The sequence below is a fragment of the Bombus huntii genome, chromosome 16, assembly GCF_024542735.1.
Source record: "Bombus huntii isolate Logan2020A chromosome 16, iyBomHunt1.1, whole genome shotgun sequence".
Lineage (NCBI taxonomy): Eukaryota > Metazoa > Arthropoda > Insecta > Hymenoptera > Apidae > Bombus > Bombus huntii.
The window spans coordinates 1,495,557-1,507,725 of NC_066253.1; the positions used below are offsets into that span (position 1 = coordinate 1,495,557).

The following is a 12,169-nucleotide window of genomic DNA, read 5'->3' on the forward strand; positions in this document are numbered from 1 at the left end:
TTATCCACACTTTGTTTCGGACGCTATTATTAACGTTAAAAGAACGGAAACAGAACAAGTATTATATTCGCGCTAGACAAAAGAGACTAATGTTTACCTTGTCATCGCTCTTTACATATTTCCATTATTCAGTATACTCCGTATAGGTACTTCCGGTTTTCTTTCAAGTTCAAATAATTATGTAGCATTTCTTGTTGAAGTTTTGCGATTACGTGACACACAGCATTGATATCATTATTCTAACCTAACTTACATTACGCGTACATCAGCCGTTCATAAGTATTTCGACGTTTTTGTCGATTTATAGTAACGAAATTTGAATCTATCCAAAACGTATAGGAATTAACGACGAATTAATAATTCAAGGTAGCACTTACGAGCTTTTTGATTTGAGGTAGCTTTCGATCACCGATTATTTTATAACTGCATAATTTCTTTGCTAATATATTTTACTTTTATGATTATTTACTTTTAAGTAGAAATTGTCGAAATACTCGTGAGCGGTAGCGTATTTTTAGCAATTTTAAATCTTAATAGAAAAGCACGCACGCAAGACACTTGTTGGAGATACGCAGTGCAAAGAGAAGGCTCTTGGTGTAAATGCACAACTAAATTATATAAATTATATGCGATACGTACTATAAAACCATATCGACACAAACACCGCTTCAAATTATAAATTAAAATGTTCTTTGTTGATGAACAGAAGTGTTAGCATAGATAATAATTTCTCGTATAAATTTGTATAAACTCTGTATAAATTTGTAGGGAAAAAACGCGATTCTTTATTTCTTATCTTATTATAAATCTTAATTATTCTTAGAAGGCCTACAACTGATTTAGTTAGAGTTTAGTTGAACATAATTTTCTTGCAACATGATAATTACAAATACAATCACAGACATATGTAATATCATGGATAATTTGTTTAAGGAAATTGAAATATATCGAACAAATATTAAAGATACTGGAATGTTTGTTTTGTCGAGAAAGAGCAAATAGTTCAACGAAAGTAGATCGTTTTGGTTATAATCCAGTAATTTATACATTTAATGTCGTATATTTTGATGTGATTTTGCTGAAAATATGTCCTAATTTTTGTTACGCCTGATTTACGATAGATGAACTTTTGTAAATTTCAAAATTATATGCTACAAAAAGATTTTCTAGAGAATTGTTTATTTTTTACACATTTACAGAGGATTTTGCAAGAAAATTTGGTTCGTTCAAATGTTTTTGTCATATCGTTATACGTGACATATCTGTAACGTCAAAATTGCCTTTTTCTATACTTAACGATAACGTCCCTATAATGTGCGATATTTGACATTTGTAAAGATATGACAAGTGACAAGCCGTGGGAAAGTTACGCAACCGCGTATGAATTATTATTTCTCGTCGCTTTCGTGTAAAAACCGTCTAGCATATGCAACTTGTCCCCTTTCCCTCGTATTTACCATCCGCTGGTGAAAAGTACGACGTTTCATGTTTGTTGTGATCGAACGAGGCCGAGGCTAAGAAAACTACACGATAGAGAGCAAAAACTAGGAGATACAGTGGATCACAAAAATATTTGAACAGCTAGAGAAACCTTTCATCAACATACAATAGCGGACAAAAGAAAATGTAGAAAATATGAAGTATAAAAAGATAGTATAACTATACAGAGCAATTACAAGCAAATGAGAAATTAAATATAAATTAAATTAAATTAAAATAAAATAAAAATGATATAAAATGCAAATTTATATAGAGTAAAAGATTTCTAGTACAAATAAAATTCATAATTACATAAATTTTAAACTTTCTTTTATGCCACTGTATCATGTGTGTTATACATTTGCCATTAGCACAATAATAAGACAGGACTGTCACGGTTATATTAGCGAAATTTGAGGCCAATCATGATAGTGGTATCGTATTATAGTGCTGGTAATGCAATTTCAAGCTGTTTTGTACAACATACATGATATATTCATAAAAATTCTCTGTAGTCAGTATTCAAATATATATGTGAGTCACTTGGAATGAATTTCTCATTATTTTGTAAGAAGAGTATGTAACTATAATAATTCCAAATTTAAAATAAACTTTGACGAATATTATAGGAATATTAAACAGTTTCCGTGATAAAGCCAAAGACTTACTTGGTAACAAAGGTACTAAAAAAACTTGACCAAAGTGTAAATTCTATTGCAAGGTAATTTATACTAATTTATACCAATCTTTTTTACTAAACATATATTTACGATAATGTCCAGTAACTTCTGCGTGTATACATTTATACATATATGTATGTATGTATATATATAGTACATACATTTATAGATTGATTTCAAATTAATTTGAAGTAAAATTCTCCTCGTAAAAGTTGTTACTAAACCGTATTTCACAAGTTACGGTCTTTAACACATATATTACATGTTCGAGATGACTTTCAGATTCGTTTCAAATTACTACGTGTTATACTGGTAAACAGACTTTGTTTTGATAATACAGTTTGCTTCGATCAAAACCAAAACATTAGAAGTTGCGTTTAATCTTTCACAAAGAATAACATAAGCTACGAGTTTAGTACGTCGAACGAGCCATTAAAAAAAAAAGTGTCTCGCGTGCGTCCTGTTCAAAATAAAATACGAAAATAAAGTCGAAATTTCCGTACTCACATGATCTGCAGTTTCTCCCTTAATTAGACGTACGTCGTGTGTCAACGCACACTGCGATATAAATAGGGCACGCTACACTCACTCACGCACTAACGCACAAAAACACGTCGAGACCGCGATTCGAATCACCACTAGCTAAAGAAATAAGGTTAGAACGCGAGAAAATCCCAACGCGAGCGATTAACGACACGATTCACTTACGCATAATCGAGACACTCAAAGTTCATATGCGAATTGACTATTCTCTATTTACTACAATACGATCCACGACTTGTTTTCACGAAAATCTCGTTGATAGGCCTTGTTTCTTTTACGGAATCATAAATCTGTAAATATGAAAGTTAAACGAATTTCCGTTATTAGCAAACAACTTCATCGTTACATACTTCACGGAAGTTGAAAATATGTCATAAAATCGAATTTTTTACGTCAATCGATAATGTCATTTTCAAATCGATTTATGTGTTGCACAGTTCATAAGAGTCGAACGAAACTCGTTAATGGCGAATTTTTATTACTAATCGATAATACCATATTTTTATATTGTACTGTATATTGTACGATTCATGCAAATTTAATTTATCTCACAAAATTTTCCTATCCGATGTGTTATACATTGTTCGATAACATTTACTTCCTTCCTGTAGATTAACAGTGAAATACGAAGCTTTATATCGACATGTCAATAAAGATGTCTTCTGTAACGACATATACACCGGTTCATGTTGAAAAAGAGAAACACGAGAACCTCTTGGCGCAAGGAATTCAAAAGCAGTGAATGAAAATACACAATGGAGAAGCTCTACGGTTCACGATTCGCAAAGCAAACAAAACTCGACATATGAACTTGCTTGTGAGAAAAAATAACCAAATTCTTCATACGTAAAACTGAACATTTTCGCGACAATTGTAATACATAGTACATAATGAAGAAATAGAAATTTTCACATTCACAAGAAGCATACGACTCACAGATTAATTACTGTAAAGAAACAAGGAAACTCTCTAATCAAAGAATGAATGAAAACGCACGAACAACTTTCAGTTTCCACGATTTACGAAAAACTGCGCGAGCTAATGGACCAATCTGATAGTCTCGATTGATGTAGAGATCGAACGAGAGATATTGAAAAATATACGACTCACATATGAATTCGAATTGTCTCGATTATAGCTGGACACGCGCAGCGAGTAATTTTTCGAGCGCAGGACGTGGCATGAGCGCACAACGAGCGCATCTACCGGCACTGAATACGACTGGCTGGCTGGCTGACTGACTGACTGACTAACCGTCGAGAGGCCGCCGTGTAGCACGAGAAAGGAAGAAGAGTTGAAGAGTGAGGAGAAGAGATGACGCGTATCGCCGGACCGATTTTTCGTCGTTTCTTGGTGATATGCGCGGATAACCGCCGACAGATGAATGAAAGCAAAGCACGTTCTTCGAGGCGCGTGCTTTTCGCGCGAATTCACCCACCGCCGAACACAAGCACGACGAACACACAATCCAGACGACGAGCAGCTAGACCAGCTAGGCACGAAAACTACCCGCGCTGCGGCGCTGCCTGGCTCACTCGGCCCTGCCCGATCTCGGCCGACCTCACACGAAGCCGCACGAGCCCGAACGTCGCGAGTCGAACGCCGCGAGTCGAACGCTTTCAATTTATCGGGCGCGCTTCATCGTAACCCCTTCGAATATTTCTTTTCCTTTTCGTAGTGATGTTTGAAAGGTTTGTTAATTGTCCTTGTTTCTCCTTGTGCGTGTTGCGTGTAAGTGATGAAAGAATGAAGTCGGCAAAATGGTAAGATTATGGAATGATTTGATGAATAGATTATTGCATAGGAGAATATCTTTTTTTAACTCTTTTGCAGTGGTTGATTAATTCCTTTTGTGTGCTATCTGGTATGCAAGTGATGGAAGAGTGCAGTAAAAAAAGTGACAAGGTAAGATTATCAAGTGATTTGATAAATAAATTGTTGTATAGCAGAATATATCTTTTTATTTTTTTTTTTTTTTTTTTGCAGTGTTTGGTTGATTTCGTTAACCGTTTCTGCGCACTGTGCGGTGCGCAAGTGATGGAAAAATCCAGTAGAGAGAGAGAGACAGAGAGAGTGAGAAGAGTCGAGTAGAGAAAGTGGGAAGTGTAACAAGGTAAGATTCTTTCTCTTTTTATAGGAATATTTATTTTATTTAATTAATTGTTTCTACATGTTCTCTGGAGTGGAGAGAGTGAAAAATAGAACTATGCGGTAATTAGATAAATAGATAATTGGAATCAGAATTCAATTACTACAATTAATTGAGAGGATATACAATTAAATATGAAAATATTTGAACATTTATTGTAATGAAAGTTCGTACTAATAAAATTTCAAAAGGTTTCGTATAATTTTCGTGAGCTATTGTATGTAACGAACGAGACTGGTTTAATCTTATGTGGTTGTATGTATAAAGTAGAAATACCGTAACGGGTGATAGTAGGTTAGGTGTTAGTCGAGTAATTGATGGATAATTAAGTGGTTCAGGTGGTAAGTAGTACAGGTCAATCGTGAGAACATTATTAGAATTATAATATACTGAACCTTTCAACAAGTTAATATTGCATTAATATTGTTTGCAATTATAGCAAATAAGTGAAAGATATTGGTATTGTAAATGAATCATTTTATTGCTCTTATCATTTTATCTTATTATTCTATCATTTGTCATAATACATAGATAGTATTTAAATAGGTTGGAGGGTAATATTAACGTTATGAATGAATTATTTCATCTTCATTCATTAGTACGTACAAAACATTGTCAACCAATGTTTGTTATTATTAAAAGTGCAAGGATACATGGAATGAAAAAATATATAATTATTCAAAATAAAGGGCATGTTACAATCTACAATTATAATTTAATAAGTGAAATAAATTCATTTAGATTTCACTTCTTTATATAAATCTGCATAAACATTTCCATTTAATTATTACATAAAATTCAAAGCATATTTTTTATCAAAATATTTTTAATGGCTCTACCAATATAGAAAGAAATATAATGATGAAAGTAGCAAAAAATAATATCGTAATAAAATGTTGAAGTAATACTTCCATAAATATAAATTACAGTATAATATACGTATACTTCCTCCAATATTTCCAGTCTTTCAGTTCCTCTAAAATTTGAAAATAAAAAACACATTTTTTTTCTTTCACATTTATTACTTTATTGCTCCATATTTTATATTCCATTCATTTGATTCTCTAAAGAAAACGGTAGGATAATATAATTTCTTTTTAATAAACGACATTTCCTTTGATTTTCAACTCTTCGGTTTTCACTTAATTCACTTTTCCTAGCGGAAACTTGTGGAATAAAATTTCTTGATTTATCGAGGTTCGTTCTTCAGGTTCATCAATCATTTCGTTTTCACATTCTTTAATTTTATATATTTCCTCGAGAAAACTTTTTACATAAAAAATATTCTGAAGATAGAGAATAGTCTCTTCTGTTATCAAAGTGGCGAGATATTGTAAATCGAATGAGATCAAAATATCACGGTGTAAAAATAATTCTGTGCGTTTCGATGAAGTATTATTTTTTTATTTTTCGCGAAGTTCAGTATTATTTGCTTCATACGCGCGAACAGTTGGCGGGGAATGTAGCGAAAATATTTTAAGGTCTTCTCATTCGTTCATCTGTGCAGCAAATGGAAAAAAAAACAGAGAAGAGACAACGAGACAACGGAGAAGAAATAACGAATAATGTCATTGGCCGTTCGATATTTTCCATTTTATTCAATCCATCAGCGGCGACCAAAAAAATACATCTATATTTCCTTTCTCTAGAAACACGGAGAACATATAGAAACCCACCTTTTTCAGGTAGAAAGAAAACTGACAGAAGGAAATAATGTTTCTGCGTTATAAATTTTTCTTTTGTTAAATGTTTCCTCTAATAATATTCTTCAATATTATTGAAGACTATGTTTTAGAAACCTATCTTATGTAGATATAGATTAACAAATCTAGATTTGAATAGTAAACATTGGATACGAATTTAGTTAATTTTATTGAATATTAGATGTCTGATATTCTCTAATGCATTACTTTAAATGAGATACAAATATAAGAACCCAGCGATAAGATTTACGAATCTTAAATTTAAAGATTTAAGTGATTTTTGTTATTTAAAAAGGATTGTTACTTTATATTATATATTTTTCTATATAAAATGGCAAAAACTAAAGAGCGAAACGCGAGAATTGATTTGGAACCATCGAGGTATTTCTTGAACTCCACAAAGCAACGCTTTATCCAATAAATTTTCTATTTGTAACGTAATATATTGTAACTTTCTCTGGAAGAATCGGAGAATCTTTCTCGTACTACCGGTCCCATCAAAGGAAAATAGCCTTCGTTTTCATTTTCGTAACCCAGCGAGTTATTTCTAGAGTGTAGTCCATTTATTGACATGAAAAATATCGCAAATTTCTCATTCTCGCGCGAGTTTCTGTCGCAACAAAAAAGAAACAAAAACAATCTTTAGACTTTTATATCAAGCTCAGATAATTTAATTCACTCGGATAATAGAATTCGACTGCGGTGTAACAATGAACGGATTATTTTCACACAAAATATTAAATGCATTGTTTATCACATGAAACAATTTTTTTTCTCAAAAAAAAAAACAAATGGATATTCGAAGAACACCAGAATAAAGGAAAAATAAAGCGAGAAGAATTTGTGTTTCAAAATACGATTCGCGAAATTTAACGATTTCTTTTTATTTCATTTTTGAACCGAAAAAATTCGAATATTTTGGCACTGGATAAACGCAATATAAAAATACACACCAATGGAATGCTATTAAATCTATTTTTTTATCCCGAAAAATATTTGCATTCGAATTTTGTCTTAACTCTATTTGTGGTTTTTTCTACTTATGTTTGAATGATTTGTTTGAATAGTTTCGCTAGAAAAATTTCGCCAACCAGAAGCGAATACTGAAAAGCAGGAAATAAGATAAAGTGATTGTGGTTTGCTCTTGAGGATATGCAAACATGTGTACTCACAGTCTATAGATTTAGTAATATCTCGTAACTCATTATTGGTAATTATTGATCCATGAAAAATTACTTTCCGTATCAAATATTTAAGTACTGATACTACGATCATAATAATTCTAGTACGAAATTTGTGCTAGATATTACAATTATTAACATGAAATTTGCAATATAGAAATATTTATTGCGTAAACTTTGCAGTGTAACGTAAAGTTGCAATGTAAATATCTTATAGATATCAACATAAAATTATTGATTTATAGAAATGTTCTTAGCAGACAATATTTACTAGAAAATAAATAAAATTCAATTATACATGCAACAACATAAATTATACAACAAACTCTTTCAGTTTTTCTTGCGACCATTTTCTTTCACATAACGTAATGCTAATTTCGATGATGTAATATTCTAGGGAATATTCTGGAGCTGATATACTCCTAATAAATATGTTCCACATCCTGTAGCCATTGATTATGTCGTGTATCATTAATGTTTCTTGACGTCCGTCTTCATCTAACGGGGACAGCGGTCGATGTATAATGAGATACACGTGATTCTAACGCCTCGAGCATTCCTCGCGATCCAATAATTGACGTCGTACATTTATCGTTCGATACATGATCATTCCTCCGATAGAAAGACATCACTAGACACATAACCAATAACGAGAGATGGGACACGCGACTTGGAGAAAGAAACATCCTCGAGAAGATGCTCGTTCGATTAATTCTATTATACAAAATGTAGAAGAGAATTATAATTTCATTTTATTGTTATGTTAACTCTTTCCGGTTGACGTCCAGGTATTTCTCGGTATTGTGATATCGAGGAGATCGATGCCCCTAGAAATTACAACTGGACAGAGTTAAATAATCGTTAGATAAAGTTATCGATTTTAGAATAATTCCGTGTATCAAAGCTCGTTAATTACAATTCGAAATATAAAGATGATAGTTGCTGGCATTTGTTATTAATTTTGAAGCGTACGAATGATTTAAATTTATTACATGTAGTTTGTAAATGCGTGGGAATGTAGAAAAAATTCGCAGAATTGAATATTGTATTTTACTGGCATTTTGTATCAAATGGGAGCATAAAATATCCGTAACTGTCTGAAAATATAAGAAAAAGATCGATTATCGGCTTTTTATCTTCTTTCGAAACGCAGATAAAAAATTGCAGATAGAAGGCGAGGTTTCTGGAAAGGTGTTCCATTTCGATGAAAATTCGCATGTCTCGCGGGCAAACGAAAAAATCTGCTCGGAGGATGCAGAACTCTCGCCAGGGAAACTTCGACGAATCGAAAGTTGCTAGCAGCACTTTCCAAAGAAAAGATTCGAATACTTTTCTGCGAGTTGGAAGCAGGGCTTTTCCTCGATGTTCTCGCGATTTGTTCTCCCTTTGGCCCTGCGTTCGTGCCAATCGTATGCGATTTCCTCTTTCAATCTTTCCTGTCGATCAAACAGACAATTTATTCCTTAAAAGCTTTCGACGATCTTCGAGTATTAACTTCTCCCCTCTTTTTATCATTGAATTAAATTTGACACGAAAAGGAGCGGTATATACAGCGGTTCACGGACGTGATGAGATATAGGTTTGTTGTCGATCACAGGGATTAGAATTTCCGATGTCAACGAGAATCGTCGAGTCATTAGATTGATCAGCTGGAATTGAAAATTTATAGTTGTTTCCTTCTACGTGCTGGATCATCCATAAAGGAAACTTGTTATTCTAGATTACGTAATTAATTGGTCGTAATTTACTACGGCTCTTAACGTTCTTGCCGAATTTGGAATATTTCTTCGGGGTATGTTGACTCGTTGGTAATTGAAATTAAAGGTAATTGGATTTGACGGAAGAAAATTAGAAACTTATTGTAAAATGTTATAGTCTTGATGAATATTGGAAATAGAATCTATCGCTGTGAAACTAGAAAATGAGAGTCGAAGTTGCAAAATTAAGATCGCTCAAAAGCGATTTGGAAAAGGGTTTGGTGGATTTGAAGATTCACTCGGCGATCGAAGATGAGCTTAATAATTTCTGGCGGCTCGTTGCTACTGGCCGTGTTGCATTTGCAAATATTTCAGCGCACTGGCGCCTACGTTTCATCGTCAAAATTGTTTAATTAACGTTACTAGTTGCAACGTAGACAGCTGTGCGATGAATTGCATTCCTCGTCAGTACGTAACAGACGCGTTGTGCAATTAAACGTGCACGTTCTATCACGAAACATTTCCCGATTTTTACATTAACATGTTAGAAACTTGAATATAATGAAAGAAATTCGAGACTTGGGTGGAACTTTCACTGGATAAAACGAGTATTTGAATCGAGGCTCACTCGTTAAAATGCATATGTCTCATTTTATTTTATTTTTCAGTTCATTTCGATTATGCCAAATTATTATAGAATTTAAATCGCAATTTTCTCTTGGCAGTCCTGAATTTTTCCTGCTATTTAAATTTAAGCGATTAAACCATACTTTAAAAACAATATTTCCTGATAACTCGTGGCTTTTATTCGATCTTTGCATTTTACACAATTTTTCTCACGAAGTAATGATTCTACCGATAACTCGCGTTAAGATCATCTGAAAATAGAATATGCAAAATTTCTTATATCGTTATTTACAGATTCTCGCTTTGCTCACAACCTCAGAATGTTTCAGCCTTGCGTAACGTGTCTTTCAACGAGTCGATTTTATTAATACGATGCGCTTAGCAAAATTCCTCGTGAAATTGCGTAAAAATCTGTAACATATTACGAACGTCTTTATAATGGGACAAGTGATATGCCAAAGGTAAATATTTGGCTAATGAGAAATTAAAGGAGCGGAATCTACAGAGGACTGGAATTAGTATGCCTGCGAGCAAATGTCTGCACGAAGTGCACCGCGTAAGTATGGAAATTTATCACAGAAGAGGCATTATCATAGTGATTAGTGGGCACGTTCAAGCACCGTGACGATAGTTGCGAGGAACAGGAGTCACGCTGATAAATTCGGCGTCACGCACCAAAGAATGTAGTCTCTACGCATGGCGAGTACGTATTTGAAAACATGTCACGTAATTTTCTCTCTCTTCTGTACGTTTTTATCATTTTTTATCGTCGATCGACTTCTTAATATCTCTTGAATATTCGCCAGGCGACATACACTAGCTCACAGAACCATTCGATCATTAAGCTGCGCATTTGTATGGATTTGTGAAAAATTTGTAAATAATAATTTATTGAAGGGGAATAATATTCCGTCTGTTTAAAAGGATCTAAAGGGGAACTGTTCGCTTATTCGGAATTAAACGAGAGGATGAGATGCGGATATTTAAAGCATATTTTAAGTATCCTCTTAGTATAATCTTATTTTAGGACGCATATTGACCGAAGAAACCAAAACCAACATTAAACACGTTTAACGTTCAATACTGTTTGCACAGTAATTTAAACCGTAATTTAACAGATTTATTTGAGCCATCATTTGTAAAGGATAACATAGAAAGTAAGTAAACGTTAGTTAAAAGTGAAAAGATTAATCTTTTGCTATTAAATGAAATTTTCAAAAAAGAACTCTATAGTAAGTCGATGAATCGCTCGCAAATCGTTAGAAATACTTTAGTCGGTTCAAATAAAAGTTGATTTAGAAGTTAACGTAACCCAAACACGTTACCACGATTAACGGTGCCCTGCGTGGATTCTAAGAATTTATTCGGACGCATATTTTACGTGAAATCGAATGGCAATCGCACACGGTGCCTCTGGATCTCGTCTGTATCATCTGAAACACTCGTCGTTCATATTAAAGAGCTCAAGTTCACTCACCTTCGTCGTTCAAGTAGTTCGTTCACTCGTATAACTTTTTATAGTCACAAGAAGAAAAATGGTACGATTAAATTTGCACGTTAATACGTAGGAAAATCAAACCTTTCTATTAGCAATCCATTTACAACACGCGTCTTTTATTAATAAGATAGAGAAAATAGTATTGCGGTCTCTTGAAAAGTTCAACATTTCCATTTCACCATTCGACATTCAGCATATCAGCGCCATTTAATCAACTCACTCAGCCAAATTCAGCCACTCAATCAAAAATTCAAGAAGCCAAAAATTCTCCCCTCACCATCGCCCTCATTAAATCGCTTAAAACCAGAAATGATTCTGACACGCGACTAACGTTCCTTCGTTTTAACACCTACTTCGTTAATTTACAATATAATTAACAATTTAAAATCGTCTGTAGATCCTAAAGCTATTAAAACCGCCACGTGTCGTGTTATTCTTTCCACTCGAGGCGTGCACGCGTTTATCGAATCGCAAAACAGTATAATTACGGTGTGATGTTACGTGTACACACGAGGCAACAGCTGTTCAGCACACACGCAACAATCACGAAACTGTCTGCAAGCAAGGGAGAGTCACGAACGGTCCGGTTTAGATAAAACTTTAGACCCCACT

The 12,169-nt window shown here is 33.6% G+C and overlaps 1 protein-coding gene and 1 long non-coding RNA gene across 5 annotated transcripts in view; one reads left to right on the top strand and one right to left on the bottom strand.

Moving 5' to 3' along the window:
- LOC126874865 (uncharacterized) overlaps window positions 1–4,188 on the bottom strand; it is a 34,255-nt gene extending 30,067 nt beyond the window's left edge. Inside the window, exons 1-2 of one of the 4 annotated variants that reach the window (XR_007693052.1) lie at window positions 3,957–4,188; window positions 2,667–2,992 (exon numbers count right to left, since the gene is read on the bottom strand). This is a non-coding gene — a long non-coding RNA (uncharacterized LOC126874865). Of the gene's footprint in view, window positions 1–2,666 lie in introns of all 4 variants that reach the window. The other 3 variants (XR_007693051.1, XR_007693050.1, XR_007693049.1) reach the window with 3 other exon arrangements.
- A 344-nt stretch (window positions 4,189–4,532) lies between these two features.
- The window catches only part of LOC126874861 (FK506-binding protein 5-like), a 169,682-nt gene continuing 162,045 nt past the window's right edge, over window positions 4,533–12,169 (top strand). The window contains exons 1-2 of the mRNA XM_050637386.1: window positions 4,533–4,607; window positions 4,689–4,815. The gene's annotated coding sequence lies outside the window, so the exon portion shown is untranslated. The remainder of the gene's footprint in view (window positions 4,608–4,688; window positions 4,816–12,169) is intronic.